The sequence below is a fragment of the Varroa destructor genome, unplaced genomic scaffold, assembly GCF_002443255.2.
Source record: "Varroa destructor unplaced genomic scaffold, Vdes_3.0 BEIS01000003.1, whole genome shotgun sequence".
In the NCBI taxonomy this organism is placed as follows: domain Eukaryota; kingdom Metazoa; phylum Arthropoda; class Arachnida; order Mesostigmata; family Varroidae; genus Varroa; species Varroa destructor.
The window spans coordinates 32,315,245-32,332,939 of record NW_019211456.1 but is presented as its reverse complement, the minus strand read 5'-3'; the positions used below and the strand labels follow the sequence as shown (position 1 = coordinate 32,332,939).

The window sequence follows — 17,695 nt, the reverse complement described above, 5'->3', positions numbered from 1 at the left end:
TTAAGATTATGACATAGCAACGCTAGTGATTGTAAAGGCTCTACGTTTGTCTTCTGTTTACTACTTCGACATTCGTCAGTCCTATTATACTGCAATAAAGGTATTATTGTCATAGATCTAATTCGCTTCCCCAGCAAAAGGAGGCAAGGTTATAGCCTTGAGTTGATAATAACCTTGTGCTGTGATAGTCATGTGATCCCACGCTTCTCGTCAGATCATCCAGATCTCCCATCCTGAGGCATTATTTCTTCAGTTTTATCTATCAGTAAAAAGTAGAAAAATAGCAGCGTCAAAGCTGTGCTAATTGACCGATTTATTTAGCGAGCATTGGGATCAATAGTCCACAATATGATGGACCCGACAAAGGGAAAAGAGCAGAAAGGGTAAATATTTTTTATTGTACTCATTTGAGAACCCCCATTTTTGTATTGAAATCTTTAATGAGAACGAATCGTAATCTAGCCGGCACCTGTGTGCCTGGCGCAAAACTTTTGGACGCTAGGTTACTTGCTCTTCCTTGAAACTATCATTGTTGACGGTCGGGAGTTTAGCTACACAAAGTCGTGCGTACCGTCGACTTTCATATGAGAGCACTAACCTATTCTCAGCAACGTTGACGTACGGCATCAGGGGCTGCAGTAGTGCCTTAGTCGACACCCTGAGGTGCCCCTGTTGGCCCAGCGTGCTGCGACGAAACAGCTTCTGTCCCACGGTTCTCCGTCGAGTTCTACAACAGTGTATTCCTGAACCTTGGCTTGGTCCTTGATGTGGCACTTCCTTACTTCTTCTGGGTACTCGATTCTTTTTGGCACAATGGCTTTTGTCATAGCAATTTTTATTGTTGTTGGATTTTATTCCTTGTATTCATTACGATTCAGTCGATGCGAAACGAAGGAGCAGTTCGATACGGCTGTTCGGAGTCGCTGAAGCTATTCGGAAACCGGGTAGAGCTATAAAGTGACATGCGGATTATAGCAGTGTTATGGCGCATGAAGTTAAAACGTTAGAAACACTCCGGTTCAAGTTCCCTAAAGGGTTCTTATTGCACCAGTGCGGTCTATGTGCGTTATCATGCTAACACATCCCTTAACAAGATGGGCATTTCAGTCTCGGGTCATTGAGTATTCCTTGGCTTTCTGATATCTTGCTTTTAGTTCATGACTGTGCCACGTTTTCTTTCGCTTCGATATTATTTTTATAATGAAAAATTTTTGCTTATAGTCTAGTTGATTATAATGAGATGACGTATACACCCTTGGCAGCTAGTGCCCTCTGGTCTGCGGTGCAGTCGAACATCGCGACAACGACGTCCTTTAAGTGGGTCTTCGCTCTAGATTGAATTAGTTTCTTGACGTTGCGTCTTCGCCAGCGTTTGACGGCATTTGGACCATCGAAGAAAAGAATGGTCATGCCTAACAATTTGCTCCCTTTCTATCTCAATCTTCGATTCTTCAGTAAATGATCAGAGTCAAGTAATATACGCGTCTCACAGTAACTACATGTAGAATTCTAATCTTATATAAGGATCCATCGCTTGGAGACCGCCATCGTAGTACAACAGTCAATATGCCACAAGCGGTCTGTTGGATAGTAATGGAATGGAGTCTTCAGTATTTGCCAGTGCTTCGATTGGTCTTCCCTAACACAAAAAACCGCAAAAAGACACAGTCAAATGATGCGTGCGGAAGCTGAAAACACATTTACTCTCACAGACTTCTGTGCTCGTTGTACGCATTCTAACATCCATTAGAAGAGAACAATACATATATATATATATATTAACGTTTATATACAAGTCGGCGTTCATAGATAATAGATTGCCATTACCTGTGATTTGTTGCAAAGTCTTGTAAATATTCAATGTTGTGTAGTTGTTATCGTATCGTTGAAATGCCCTGATAAGAAATTCGATCAATGGTTTCTACTAATATGCGAAGTTACTGTTGAATTGGAAAAGGATTTTTTAAAAAAAAAAAAACCTAGTACGCAAACAAAGTGTACGCGTAATCAGTGTACATTGACGTAGACTACAATTGATTCTATTGTCGGATAACACATATGTGTATATCTATTTATATAAACAAAAAGGGCTATGAGATGTGATGACGAGGAAGAACTAGTTTTGCATCTATTATATACTATGATAACAACTGCTCCGCATCGCTTGGCTTTTTCTGTCGTATTTAGAAAAATAAGTGGCCATCGCAGATTGCTTTGAAAAGTAAAACATACCGATACGAGACACGTATACGGAAACCTTTAGGCATCCTATAGATCGAAGCTGTCATATGCCGCTGCCGAATGTATCATTATGACAGGGAGGTCATGTCATAGGTAGAGACCTAGTAGTAGTAGACGTTTCAATTTTGAGCACTTTGATTAATAAACAGATTTTCAGTAATGACGATAATACGTCGTGTGTCTTAATGATACCGATCAAATAAACGCAAGCGTCTCTGGCAAGCAAGCGGCCCTTAATGATGTCGACGGGTACAAACAGTACTAATTTTTATTTCATCTCTGCTGCGTCTATCGAAAGTGCCTCGAGATAGCATCGAGCTATCGATGTGTGTACGTAGCTATTGTATGTGCATACACATTCATCGCGACTTATCCAAATATACGTAACGAGTATGGAAGAAGGACAACAAACTACAGGCCGCCATTCATGCTGACACTTACTATCATGAAACAACAAATTTTTCCAAACTTTGCTACGTACGTATTCAAGTTGTTATACCTTTCTGGTGTTCTTTTACACTGCAACACGTTTTTTTTTTCGTACAAGACCGTCAATTGTACTTCCTTCATCTTTCGCTCTTCAAGACGATTAAACTAGGCCCTTTCTGGTCCTGTTTTTCAGCTGGATTATAATGAAATGGATCACAAAGGCTACGCAAATATCGAGCTAGATTACTTTTTGATAAAGCCAAAGCTTCTCAGAGCTCATACGGCGAAATAATTGAACTTTTTTGATAAACAGTATAAGCCATCAAATCTATCCTCGTAACTTCTGGACCGCGATCATCCATCGGGGTCTCGTTGTTCGCCAAATCGATAACTGCTGTCAAAGCGTTTAACCATCGAATGACTGCAATCCACGGAGTATGACGTTAGTTACCTGCCTGGTGATAGATGTGGTGTAAAATTTTGTAGGGGGCGATTGCAGGACGAAGTTTTTATACATTAATGGGGCCTGAACATTATATTAATGGGAACAGTTGCTATTAGCTACTACTCAGGCCTAAAATCTGTCATCGACTGAGCAATTTCGATGAGATGGAAGATGACCGCCGATATTATGTGAGGCTCGTCAAAATAGGGTCTTACTTGATGGTTTTTTCCTCACAGTCGTTTGTTTCTGAAGCGAAGTGTCATTTGCTACAGCTCATCTTGCCTTCGAATATAACAATACTCTACTGCGCGTAATTTTCAAGGAAAAAGTATTTTTGTCAAGGAAACAAACGTCCGATTACGAAACCATAAAATAAAAACGTTTTCCAGAAAATGAATGGACGAATAAATTAATTTTCCCAAACAATTTATATGCACTCGTTTTTATGAGCCGAACGCATAAATGTACGAAGTTAATACGAAAACCTAGATTTTTACTAGTAAACTGCTGGACAAAAAAAAAAAACTTAATTGTTTTGGACTACTATTTCAAAGCAGCATTTTCTAGCTGTTTGACATCCCTGTCTTCATTCAGTATTATCTCAATATTACATCAATAGCTTGCCGTGGGTCTTATAGATATGATCAAAGCTTTTTTCGTACCCGTGCGTTATTACGGCATTTTCTCCCTAAACCTACAAAAACTAGCGCCTCACTGCGGGTTTTATATCTTGCTGGCTCTAATCCCCAACACCGCTAGATGAACTAATCAGATAAAGCAGTTGAGCTTCAAGACGACGCTTCAGTACTTCAAGAGCCATGGTATAATATGAGCGTTGGTTGAGCTGAAAAACCCAGAGAGATACACATTGATATAAAAGCTGTGTTTTTTTCACAAACTCACATCTGATATCGACAAATGTCTCATAAAGTTTTAGCCCGTTGTACTTTGTTCGATCACCGAATAGTTGCCCCGTCAAAGTCGAAATATCAATCGTACGCCAGATTTCCCTACCTTTCCGAACCCGTGCCAGGAGCATATGTAAAATATGCCTGTGCAACGTGAGGCCAACATAGTACTGAGCCCCTGAACCGTTTAAACATTGTTTTTTTTTTTATTATGAATTTCATTATGTGGTTGTGATAAGCCCGATCTGTGTGAAAACACACACTACCAGGCAACAAAACGATGGTCGTACCTTAATAAAGACTAACATTCACTTCGATTAGCCTACACGTTTTTATTTTTCGACCGCTGGTCACTTAGTGGTCTAAAATGTGTCGCCTAAACTTCTCCCAGAGGGGTATCATGGTGGAATTGTGAAATAATGATACCTTTGCAACACGCTTACTGCGCCTCGCCTCGTATCGAGGCCTGCCTGCCTGCCTGCCTGCCTATCTGTACGTCTGTCCAACTGTTAGAGCGAGAACAGACTTTTTAAAAATAGACAAGTGCTATTATTAATTTCTATGATTCTAACAGCTATCCGAGTAGGCTAGTAATCGTCACCATGTAAACTGTAGTGCATAGTGGTAAATATCAGCCCATGAGGACCAGCAACAGCTAACGACGTGACAAAAACCTTCCATACCTTTTTCGCACCCATTCGCGCCCTCTTCGTCCTATCACTAGAGCCCCCGCCCGCTCTTGGGAGTTCGTAAAGAATTATCGAAGAACATATAAGAAGTACGTTGTGATACATTCCCTGAATGGAATTTCGGCTCCTTTGTCATCAGTTATTGTTATCAATAATATAATGTTCGCTTGTGAAGTGGTTTTTTGGAAGTAAGGGTATGTTAACTATTTGTGATCTGCCTTATGCCAACGCTGCTCTGCGCTGTTCACAGTGCCTGCAAGGTTGCTATGGCCAGGTCAATAGGACTCGGCCATAACGATTTCTAGCCTAGAATATAATATCATTAGCTGCAAACTGATTTTTACTGATATTATTACCCACAAGCAGTGTTCTGGCTCTTCGCTCTTGTTTTCAGTAGTGTTCCGGTAAACTACAATTATCGCCCTCGCATCTACTGTACTGCCAAATCCCAGTGAACAAACACCCAAATATTAGAACGTGGGAACCACTTACTGGCAGAAATGTAGGTAGGGAATATTGTCGCTAACATTGCAAACGAGATTACTCTGTGAAGTTAATGCAATTCAATCGGGGAAAAAATGACACTTACTACTTAATAAAGTTTTGCGTTATTGCTTAATGTTTTCTATGCATTTTTGGCATTGCATGTGCTAAAATCACCTGAGATAGTGAGCAAACGGTACGTAAGCTAAAGAAACGTAAAATTTACCAATGAAAAATTGGACGCAAACAAAAAACGGTTAATTCCATCTCAGCCTAAGCCAAGCTAAAGCAACAACGATAACAGCTGAAGTATTCACGATCCGCCTTCAACCGTACCGCAAAAAGTCAAGCGTAAAGTAGTATATTTGGGCTTGCCTGAACGACCTCTAGCGTACGTCTAATGCAAGCTACAATGACGCCACTTTGTATTCGAGAGATTTGCTGTATGCACCGACGTGCTTACATCCACGATATACGCTTGACGCGGCTAAAATCGTCATCGTCAGCATGAGCATTGTGAGATCATTTCGATCGCAGAGACGTCGCGCATGGATTTGCCAAACTCTCGTACATACACGTTCGGGATGCACCTATCTATCTATGTATGTATGTATGTATCTATCTATCTATGTATCTATCTATCTATCTATGTACGTATCTATCTATCTATGTATCTATCTATCTATGTACGTATCTATCTATGTATCTATCAATCTATCTATCCTATCTATCTTTCTATCCTATCTTAGGTAGATCTTATTAGATAGATTAGATAATCTATCTAATCTAATCTATCTATCGAAAGCACCGATAACCGTTCGTGTAACACGCTTTACCGTACGTGACTGTAGCAAATGTACGGACAATATATGTACAGACACAAGGGAATGGACTGTTAAATGTGTCCGTGAATACAGCCGCTGAGACCGATGATGGTCATTATCGAATAGGCAGTAGAAGCGGCAGCATAAACAGCAGCAAAAATGCCGACACTGCTGTTGTGCAAAAACATAGTTCAAAGAGTAAACGATCCAACGGCGTCTGTGATTTGAATCCAAATTCTGACCACGGGCGTCGTCACTTAATCTGCAACATCCGAGTGATTCGCAATAGAAATAGCATGGGCAAATTGTCGCACGAAGCTGAAGTTGGCCAGAATGCGTTATTTGGCTTACACCTGGGTTGGGACTGATTGAAGACAACGACAAGGAACAACCGACGAGTAACCAAAGCGAATATTCAAATTTATGTAAAAACATCTTATTATCACTGCTACGATCATCATCGCGTCCAGTTACTACCGCCACTGTTGATCACGATTTTTGTTGTTTCTTCAGCACGCCGAGTCCCCCCCCCCTCTCTCTCTCTCTCTCTCTCTCTCTCTCTCTCTCTCTCTCTCTCACTCTCTCTCTCTCTCTCAAAGAAAAAAGTGATAATCATGCGATTAGTAGTGAATAATTCGTAGTAATACAAATAATACTATGGTAAAGGAAATCTCATTACGAGTTATCACCGCTATTGCGACCCTCTCATTCGACTGGACAATTGTATGAACGCAGTTACGGCCCGTACACCTATCCGTTTCGCTCTATTTGGTTTGTCTTTGTTGTTCCATCTGTACGTAATGATGTGGTAATGTCACATCGATTTCTGCCAAAATAGCTGCCACGTAAAGCCTTCGGCGATCGAGTAAGTGTTAGCTATTACCCAGGTGATTCGACAGTCGAGTAGAGAAAGTTTCTGCTTACGACGCTGATTCGTGCTTCTAAAAACGAAATATCGGAGGCCTTTTTCGATTTTAATCACCGGACATAAAACAGAGCTCATATATGAAAACCTACCCACCCCGTTTTATTAACCCGGTCGAAACGTAAAGAACATGATTTATCTCTTGGTAGGGGGTAAAGCTTAAACTAAGATGGATACGCAGGTACGACTGCAGTTGTTGTTAGTTAACGCCAATCAGAAACAAATCTAAGGAAAACAAACTCATCTTCCTCAGAGATAATCTTTAGCTGCTTCGCCCTAAAGGCCTTGTAAATTGGTTAATACATGTGTTTTGTTGCTGGCAGAACTATGCTATGTTCTGTTTAATTGTTTCTTCCTTGATGTAAATATCGTTTGTTTTTCCAATCGATAGCAAACCCACAAACAGGGCGCCCGTTGTTCAGATTTAGCTTTTTTTTTCATTAACCATGACGTGATCACCCAGACCCAGGACTTCCGTTAATATGGCTGCCAGTTGCTCGCACGAAACGGGGTAAACGGGTGTTTTATATATGATAGTTATTTAAGATCGTTCGTAGCAAGATCGCGTTTTCTGCCATGAGACCATCAAACTGTGCCGATGTCAACAATGTAATAACACCGGACCACAAGCAATCCTGTTCGTCGCTCCGAAAAGGACTTGACAATAATAGACAAAGGGTGTATGCCTTAGCTATGCCTGGCTGATGAGTGGACAATCGCTACTTTTCTAATCGCTAAGACAAAGACACGCACACATAGTGCGAGAATTTCATTTTTTCCTATCGGACTAGTACCATATGAACGCTAACATACAGTGTTATTAATGTTTTTACATCGTACCAGCGAGCTTGTCTCTTGCTGTCTGAAAAGCACACTGTCTATCAAATGGTTAGGCGATGTACTATCTATATATGCGGAGTACATACGTCTTCTACGTCATCATTAGATTTCGTCGAAGTTACGTATTTTGTTAGAAATATACGTTAACGGTAGTCTGAGATCAACAGAGTCAAGGGCAAAATAAGCCTGTACAAACTGAGTATCGAATTTTGTAAATCGTTCTGATATTTTACAGGCGACATTGTTTGTGGGCACCTAAATTTAACGAGCTAGTAACGAAAAGGGAGTGCTAACGCATGATGTTGTTTTCGGCTGCTAGATTCTGCTAGGTACGTAAACTGAGAGATATCGATCACTGAACCAATTTAAAACAAATATGGCTGCTGTTAAAGTTCTAAGTTTGATTCAACAATTAAACAGGCCAAACATTCTACTGGCAGTTTTTATCAAGTGGAAATATAGATAAGGGCAATTCTAACATTTAGCATATGGGATAGGAGGATGATAAGCGAATTAAAGGCTGTTACAGCGGTAGCAACAGCATCAGGGGTCATATGAGCGACAAAAATCAAATTGGCGCAGTGGCCGCTTCACTTAGGTTAAGCTAAACTGACCCATTTCCGTAAACAGCCCCCACAAAAGGCACCTCGTGCACTAACTTCGTGGTCTTTTTATGACGATACCTTTTCAGTTAGTTTTACTATTATTTTTCTTCTAGTAACGGTGATATCGCCGTATGCGCTGCGATATTTGCGCTACGATCGTCGTACATCACTACAAATCAACTGACCTTCCGGCTAATAGTTATTACTCTAGCATTTCTAATCTATAACATGACCTTATATGCTTATCTCTATTAATACCAACGTAAATTACGGATTGATAGTCGGCGGAAATACGTGCATCGTACGCTGGAAGTATTTCTAATAGCTACAAAAGTATGCGTCGTATCACAGATGCAACAGACGATATCTTTCAAGCTCCTTCAAATAAATGAATTTGCGATCTATGAGGGAACACTCGTTTACTGACGATAGACGCACATTTTCCTAAAAGGTTTTGGAGCAGCTCGACGCGCAAAACGCGGTGCACCGTCAATCTAGCAATATAAACTCTCCTCGCTGATCTCTACGTCCTCAGCTGAGCACATACAATGAACGAGTGCCAGAGCAGCAGAGCTATACACAGGTCAATAAACAACCGAGAAGCAGACATAACCATTGCTAAATAAATACAAGAGAACCATCAATAGGATTATAATATGCGAATACCCTACGATTGGTTGAAGCTGCAAAATAAAGACTGGAATAGCTGGCCAGCGATCGTCAGTAGTAAGCCCTACAGTCGTTCGTCGTTGTTAAAATCGTAATGTCTGTTTCAACCAGCCGACGCACCCCCGCCTTATACACTTGGTCAACAGAGATTCTCATACTGCCGCGGCGGCGGCGGCGGCGACGCCGACAGCCGGATGAGACTTACTTGTCGCTAATAAAATTTTGACGTTACACCATTTCGACCCTGTGCTCTCTGTAACTCGCTAGTCTTTGCAAACAGTTAAGACTATTCAAGTAAACTAGACCCCCCGATTCGAACGCCTCGTCATCGGTGAATGCGTAAAGTCAGATCGCTTGGTGGGTGTGCTTTCTTTCGTGAAGACTCAACGATTTATCTGCTAATATCTTGACCAACGTGGTGTCTGGCTGCCGTTTGTTTGATGACCGTCGAGACCCAGTGACACCCGTTGTTGCAGCGGGAGGTTTGGCGAAGATCAGTTCAGGAAGTAAATTGGGGCCGTAACCTAGAACAGCTGTGGAAGCCGGATCGAGTCGCCTACCCGCAGATAACCTACAGCATTTATTAGCCCCCAACAGCACTGGTATACTAGAAATACGGATCAGTCCATGTCTTTTCCGTGTGACTAAAACGTATGTAGCCAAATATGCTGCCCATCGGCTGCGGCCGATCTTCGCTTCCCTGCAATAGCAATCTCCACTCAGGCTCGTGGAGAAGTAGTGCTTGTGGCACAATCGCCTATTATTTAGCCTAACTTCTAACCTTCTTGTCGGCTTTCAGTCGTCGTTGTCCACGCTGTGAGGTGCCTCCGTGTGGTCGAGATGAACTAATACCGTCTTCGTTTCGCCATCGTCGTAACCTTATTACTGTTAGTACGGGTGGATTCATTGCTATATCTCACTCTTTTCGTTGCGACCTGCTATGACAATCGCTCGCGCTCCCATACAATAAAAGGCATATTAATGAACCAGTGAATAGTCCATAGTGAATTCGAGACTGGTGGTCGGCTGGCCTTTGAGGTTTTCACGCTTCATAAACATCAGCTGTCAGGATAATAATGTACGAGCGTAAAACATCAAATGCTAACAGTCAAAGTATAACCGCCGATTCGTTTCGTCATACCAAAAATATGCACAGACCGCTTTTCTCACGTGATTCCTGGTGGCGTCCAGAGAAGTAATCTATAGCCATTAGAATCGAGAGAAAAATGCCGGTTTCCGAGATAGATTCTGATTCAGCTCACGGCTGTAAGCAGAGATAAACGAACCGCCGGTTCTATGGTGAAATTATGCCACGATGCATTACTAGACCATTATTATTACCATCGACAACCATATAATTTGCTCGTTAGATGTTCACAAATGTTAATGGCGTAAAATCATCAATTTCTTCATCTATGGACAAATGTTTTCTCAAACAGACGCGTAATTCCACTATGACGATTCTGATAAACGTTGAGATTAAATAGGTTAGCAACAGGGTAGAAGGCCCATTAGGTGTACGCGCCCTGCTCCAGGGGTAAGTGTTTTTCCAGTAACGAATCGAATATTACCATTCAACCTGCTTATCACCATATAGAAATTACCTATATAATATATGGGCGAGCTGCTGCCATCCAGGATATTTGTGGCGCTAGCATCGCATTCAACGATTTGCAGAGCCACAATTGTTTCTATATGAGGTTAGATAGGCGGACGGCCCGGTTAATTTGAATCGATACATCTCCGGTACATATTGTAGGTTCGTATCAACACACAGCTCGAATCGAAGATGCTACTTTCGAGTTAGAAAGCCAACACCATGAGTCATCATCACTCAATCGAATAGGTGTCTTCGTCGACCACTCTTAGTCCACGGCGCTACCTGTGACAGTAATATGTCATTTCTCGTTCATCTAACATTCTGCAAGCGGCCACTTGTGCGCACACGCGTCGTCGGCGACTTTGCTTGAGTACAGATGCTTTACATCTAATTTTTCCTATGTTCACTACAAAAGAAGTACAAAGTCGCCGGTTTAAGAGGCAGACAAATTTCTTTTGGGTTCCATTGGCCCAGATTGACGCTGCCGCTTATTTGTATTTAGACAAGACAAAGATGATCGGAATGTCCCCACGGTGTTCAGTATAACATAGGCGCCCAATCTTCGATAATTTGGGCTAAAATTCGTAGGGGTACTAGTTCGAAAGCGAATTAGTTGTGGTACCGAAGTACATGGGAAGAATATAGGTATCTGGCGTATTTGCTAATATACATTCTCGGCTAATGCCAGCGACAAAGGGGCTGACAGAGCCCGGTGTCATTACTATACTGACACCTAGCTGCCAGCATCACATAAGGGAGGCAGGATGAAGCGTGTTACAACGCATGTGAAAATTCTAACATGCGTACACTTAGTAAACGAGGTCGACTTAGGTATACACTTAGGTGATATAAAAAGCTGAACGGCCGGTAATATAGCGAAAGAAGTTTTGCCAGCCAAGGTAGTAAATATGCTGAAATACTATATAGTACTATTTCCGGGTAGATTTAATGAGATCTACATGACAGGACTGCATCCTTATGGTGGGCTCTATTTATTACCGCACTGCTTATTTCTATCAATTTTTCATGAAGGAAGTCATCAATTTTTGTGTAAGCTGAAATTGTTCAGCCGTCGCGCCACCGTTTAAATTTTTTACAATGACATTGTATCGACTCGAACATCGAATGAACCTTACTTACCGCAATATATACGTAATACATTTACTCATTACGTTCTCCTGGATCCTTCTAAACCTATCCATGTAGAGAGACAACAAGATGAAGACGACCGGTTAGACTTCGTGTGTTCCAGCACTAAACAGCGGCAAAATGGGTCATCCTTATCGTGCTGAGTGAGATATCATTTAAGCCGTTGCCACTAGGCGACGACGACGACGACGACATCTTAGCCATAGCTCGCATGATCCACCTGAGCTTCAGCTCGATGCACCTTCTTTTGGGGATATGTGCCCTTGACGCAATTTTGGCTACGGCAGCGGCTTCGGTAGTGCATAGGAGCGCAGCATCTTTGCCCTTCTTCAATTCTCAACCGTACCTCGTCGCTGCCGTCGACGACAAACTGTTGTTGTTGCCGCCGCAGTTGCGACCAAAACTCGCGAAGAGTTGTTTGGTCGCGTTGTGATGATGATAGTCGTCATTGTGAAGACGACGACGGCATCAGCGGTAGCCATTCTGTGGCTTCATAGTGCGCTTCTGCTTTTTCCGATCTTCGCTGATCTGCTGCCTGTTGAGGAACGGGAGGCCCTAAGAAGCTCAAAGCGGCTTGCGCTTTGATCTTCTTCAGATTCTTTTTCTTCCTTTTGATCTTCATTGCCGCCATCGTTGTAACATCGGTGCGACGAACAACATCAGTCGAGTTCAACTACGAAAACGGTTGCCGTCCTTCAACTTCTCCTAACGCAAACTCCTTCTACTCCTCCTCCTTCTTGAACTGTTCGCGCCTTTAGGCAGCAAGGAAACCCGCTCCTGGGCAACCTATCCCCTGCTCGACCCACTTCGTTTAGCAGCAGTGAAATGAAAGAAAACAGGAAAGAACATAGCATAGTTTTTTTCTGGGAAGACACGAGGGGCACGGAGGGAAATTAAATTATAGAGGGATAATAAAGACAATATCGAAAATAAGAACGTGCGTCAGACAATGCCCACTACAGGGGTCAACAGTGGGCCATGGTAGATAATTTCCCACCTGCAGGTAAACGAACTGGTGTCTGGCGGTTTGTGTGCGCATGATGCAAAAGCGATTCGCTGTCTATGTGTCCTTATGCGTACAGAAACTTTCTACCATTATGGTCCTTCAGGAAATGTAGTTCTACAATGGCTGCTGCAAACGTCGATGTTGATGATTTTCATAGTGGTGTTGGTAGCTGTCATTGCCTCTAGCGTACATAGCCTTTGAGCTTCGACTGCATCAGATCGAAGAGGCATCAAGGGACTTCTCAACAATTCATAAATTTACTGCGTATCCGAGCTCACTCAGACGAAACTGTAGTGCGACTACTTCACACAGTCATTGTTATTGTGAAGCTTGATGCGGCGATGATGGCTTCGGTCGGCAACTTCGGGTACCAGCTCAAAGCATCAACCGTAAAGGGGGAAGACATCAAAAGAAAATAGAATCGAAGACCTTCGATCAATTGATCAAACTGAGAGAATCGAATTGAAGAAGTACAGACGAATAAGAAGCGGTCAGTGGCTGGCAAGTTGGTGCGGGATAATAATTCAAATGCAGGGTAAACATCCCGATTAGGCAACAGCATAATCAAACAAAACCCGAAACGCTGCTTACAAAAACGTCGTATGTATAGCGCACGCAATACGTGCCTATAAATACTGTGCGTTCGCTCGTAGCACAACTGACCTTTGGTGGCTTTAGGTGAAATCGTACACACGCAGAACACCAAACAATCCAAGAATCAACTAAATGATTGTTATGACTAGCTTAGTACCAAAACAGGGCACATCGCATGCGCCATATAGATTGTACTGAGGTTGATCTACAATATTATAGACGGGTACGACAAACGAATAACTTGTATATCGTATTATATACAAGTGAACGAAGGCCGATGACGTCCAATACTTTTCTTCTTGTTACCTTTATTTTTCGTTCGCTATAGGCTGCCAGACGAAGAGTCTTCAGACCTTTTAGGCTATTTGAAGTAGGACTACGAAGCTACAGGATGAAAAGAAGTGCCACACATCAGATATCTAAGGAGATCTGCCGAATCGTAGCGATGTACATTTGCGTCGAAAAAAAATTGCTGGATAACAAAAAATATCCCAATCTATTTACGTAAGCGTTTTACATCATGAATAACTATCATCTGATGATGTGAGAGGCAGCGGCAAACCCCAGCACGGCAGTCTTGAATCCGTTCGACACACGTAAATGGTGTGACACTGTGTACAGTCTGAATTGAACATGCTGTTCCGTTATGTGTGAATTGTGTGTAACTGTGGATTTCATATTTCGGATGGGATTAAGCGGCAGCTGCTGTATGATATACCGTGTCTATAGAGATTTGAACAGCAGCAACTGCTGGCTGCTGAGCCCTCAGAGCCTCACCGGCACGAATTGAAGGCAGATTAAGCTCTAATTTATCCACAGACTTAAAACAACGGACCCCCTCCTCCTATCATACTGCACTAAGACTTTTATGGCCAACCTTGCAATGTTCTGGTTGTATTTGTACTGTTATTAGAACGCGTTTAAAGCGTCTTCCTGCGGCCCTATCGCGTGTAGCGTGATTGCTATGAGCAAATGAACGCACAATTATGTAGATTGGGTTGTCTAAACTCTATCCGCCCTTCGTGTCTGCATCCGCTTAAAACAGGCGGGACGATAATCATTGTTCTGGTTTTTCTATTTCGTGATTTTGCTCTTAGTGCCAGACAAATCGTTAGCGTTTTTTTTTAATTATTATAGGCTAATAAAGGGAAAACACCGTATTGAGTGGATAAATCATTCTCTTGGACCAGTTCTTAAGTGTGGTTGTTTTCACCAGACTTCAGCAGAGTAGAATTTCTGATAGAAATTAAAATATCTAGCAACGTCGCCTGCTCCGCCCGGCAAGAGTATACGAGGTTATGAGTTCCTCGTTGTTTTTTGTTGTTCATTAGACAACTCTCCTAGGACTTCTATCTCTTTTGCTTCTGTTGTACATTTTCAGTATTAGTTGACTCACAACCGTCACAACTTTGGCTAAATTCACGTTTCACTTATTCTTTAGTTTTCATTTTCTATTTTTTTTTTTTTTTTTTTTGCTGAACCTGTGAATCTATTATTAGTAATATTTGTCGCCGAATTCCAACAACTATACCTGATATTTCTGATTACGGGAAGATATTTTCTATTTTACGACAAACTTGCGTTTATACGGGTTGATTGCCCACAATGTTTTTATATTTAACCTACGAGGCCACTTTTGCACCGCTATCATTTTGATTTCGAATTTTGAATTTTGGCGCGCAAATAGGCAGAGATCTATTAGTTCTGTGCTTATGCCCAAATGAGGCAACGAAATATCCATTTCGCTGTTTTTACTCAGTGGAAAATGCATTCAAGAATCTTTATCCAAAATAATTAAGTCTACGCGGAAATCGTGTGCTCAAATTGTATCGCCGATTCGAATCGCTGTTTCGATCACGATAGAGAAAAGAAAGGCCGAAATATGACCGACCTTTATTGATACTGCCGCCACTTCAGGCTCTCGAAAGATCCGGTAGGAACAAGAAGTTCAAGGGCTCTTGTATTATTGAGTCCACTTGCAGCACTTATCCTGCTTTATTCGACCACTTCGGCACAAAACGAAGACAGCCGAGTGTAGTTCATTTCAACCAAACGGACGATCTAGTGGCCTTGTAAGTGTGTGTGTAGGTTACTCGGCTGTTGACTTTTGATCAGTGGGATTACCGAGTTAAAGTAATAGTAAACGACTTGGACTGCAAAAGCATACCTTCAAGCTTTACGAAGTTAAATGGTTACTGCCGACTGAGGTTGTCTATTTGAAAATTGCAAAAACCCTAGTTAGATTCAGAAGCCTCGTTTCGGTGTTACGGAGGGTTCATACATCGCGTTATATGGACGTTAGTAATCAACGAGGGTGGGCAACTCGTTCAAAGAAAGGTTCAAAGAAAAGGCTTAGGGTCGCGTCTAGACAGGAACTATTACCAATACTGGTACTTCGGATGGTTCTTCAAAGTAATTGCCGAAGAAAAAACCCTTTACTCAACCACCTACTGATTCCAGAGTTCGTCAAGCTGGAAATGAAAACGCGCACTTGAAAATGCTCTGTCCTGCTTGCAGTCAGCCGCCCACATTTGGCTTGGAGGTCTCTTAGTTTCAACTTACGCAACTACGGTGTACTAGTTGACGTCACCTAGCATACTTAAAACCTATTTCCGAGCTAACCTACCTCACGCTACATAGAAGTCGCATACTATCACATATACACAAGCAACAACCGGTTCAACATCTGCTAGAAAGACATTTTCGTCTCCCTCTCCCTCTCTCTCTCTCTCTCTCTCTCTCTCTCTCTCTATTCTTAGTTAGTTATTTTTAGTTACTTAGAAGTTAGTTGCGATCAGTTAGAATGGCCCACTCAAAACGAACTAGTTTGCGATTAAAGTCATTGCCCTGAATCGATAACATGGCTCCTACTTTGCTTTGCTAACACACCACCAAGTCAGTCTGCAGACATCAACGTTTACGTATAGGATAGTGATGGGTTAATAAATATTGGCGTTGGGGATAGTCTGTGTTGGGATTGTGTAAGCATTAAGAAAAAGCGTCAATACAGGTATGCGCCTCTGATTAACAGAGCAGCTGCTATAGAAGAGGGTTGACTGTAAATGAACTGAATGTCGCTTGAAGAAGTGGAAATCATACACAGACAAAGTAAAACGAGGAAAGGATAGGCATCAGGAGACCTGGGACGCAAGAACTGTAGAAGAATTTTCAAGCTCCTTGTCGAAGTCGAAATCTCGTCCCTCGCATTACACCCATCGTCGCAGACCGATCCGGCTTACGAGCTTTGTCGGAGGATTGTGGTAAAGACTCACGAGGAGCGGAGTGAGGGTGGACAGTGAAAACCGTCATTTTGAGTTAATTAGATTACTGCTGGAGTGTATCAGCTGGGATTACTGCGGGGGGTATTAGCCATTGTTCTGCGTGGCTAGGTAACAACGACAACCATAACGATAGCACTTCTGTCGTGCGCATGCGACTTGGAGGTATACATTGGGTAGTAGTTGTCGGCCACTGGTTCAGAGACATATTCGGACATCAAAATCAGTCAAGCAGACTATTATTATGGTTGGGATAAAGCTGGAGTTCATATGCAGCTGTCGATCCTTTGGCGGTACTTCTTAGGCGAGGTGCCTCCTTGTACTCTTCCTCATGATAAGAGAGATGCAGTATTAGCGGAGTGTCGAGGTGGCCCCGCGTACACGTTCGTAATATGATGCGAATTTGAGGTCACTCACTTGCTCTGTTGTTGAACGGATCCTTGACAAAGTACCCAGGCTTGAATAGGCTTAATTTAGTCAGCTGATTTTATGACCCCGCTTATGTGATGAGATATCAATGTAGAACAGGGAAAATCAACGGAATCTAGGGAGGCCGCCGCATCTTTGTATCTCCGCAATTAGGCAAAGTGGATATATGACTTGTTGATGTAGTTCAGTCTATGGGGAAGGGATCACGCGTCTATATATAATCACAGCGGAGTAGCAGTTGGCAACAAATCCGCGCATAAAGTAAATGTGGATGTCCAGAGAAGTAAAAGGCTCGATAGTACACTATAATATTTACAATATATTGCTCATATTGATGAGGAATTATTTTACCTATTCATGTCATGAGTAATTAAAAATAACAATTAACAACAGTATAGTGCGTACATACCGAATTTATCTTACGAAGTGGGTGGTACAGGGCAATTGACATTATATTCTCCCCAGTCATAGAGGTACGTGAAAATCATTTGAGACAAGCAATACTTCACAATTGAGCCTAAACGGCCTGTCTAAGTACAGAATGGCAATATGATAGAGAATGCTGTAATCGAAGCAAGATG

At 42.1% G+C, this 17,695-nt stretch overlaps 1 protein-coding gene across 6 annotated transcripts in view; it reads left to right on the top strand.

The window, feature by feature from the left end:
* Positions 1-17,695, top strand: part of LOC111246677 (protein Wnt-5b-like) — a 105,940-nt gene that overhangs the window by 68,014 nt on the left and 20,231 nt on the right. The window lies entirely within an intron of this gene.